Source organism: Helicoverpa zea, chromosome 16 (assembly GCF_022581195.2).
Source record: "Helicoverpa zea isolate HzStark_Cry1AcR chromosome 16, ilHelZeax1.1, whole genome shotgun sequence".
Classification (NCBI taxonomy): domain Eukaryota; kingdom Metazoa; phylum Arthropoda; class Insecta; order Lepidoptera; family Noctuidae; genus Helicoverpa; species Helicoverpa zea.
In genome coordinates this window covers 6,498,854-6,499,400 of record NC_061467.1, presented here as the reverse complement: position 1 = coordinate 6,499,400, position 547 = coordinate 6,498,854, and the positions used below count along the sequence as shown (strand labels likewise).

Below are 547 nucleotides of genomic sequence, written 5' to 3'. Positions count from 1 at the left end.
TAGCGTGTTTTTTTTGGGTCGGGGGTTTTTTAAAATTTATAATTTATATCTATGTAATGTATGGTGATATTAATTTTGTAAGTGTATTATGAACTTCTGTGAAATATTTGTATCAGATGTCATTATTCAGGATATGTATTTGAAAACACACCTTTTTTTTTCCGATGTCAAAAATCATCAAATGACCCCTCCCGCTGTGGGTTAGCAGCGGTGAGGGAGTGTCAGACTCTTACTGACTAAAAACCGTCGTGTTCCGTCATAGGCCTTTTATGTACCAGGGCCGCGGTATCTCTTTCGAACAACCCGCAGCCCCCGCAGGCTTTGGCCCTGCTGGGCCCCGCTGGGGTTGCTGACATCTCTTTGAGGAGCGCGTGGAACAACGCGCGCCGTCGACACGGGTCTGTCGTCTAAGTAGACAGAGGGACGATGAGCCACCCGAACTCACCGCCCACAGACCCACTATACTGGTCCCTCAGTGAGGGAACTTTCAGATATTAAGCTGAAAAGAACTGATCAGAGACTTTGATCTTAGCCAAAAGGCCGCCGA

At 46.6% G+C, this 547-nt stretch overlaps 1 pseudogene; it reads right to left on the bottom strand.

The window, feature by feature from the left end:
* Positions 1–467: 467 nt before the first annotated feature.
* LOC124637892 lies at positions 468–547 on the bottom strand (annotated as a pseudogene).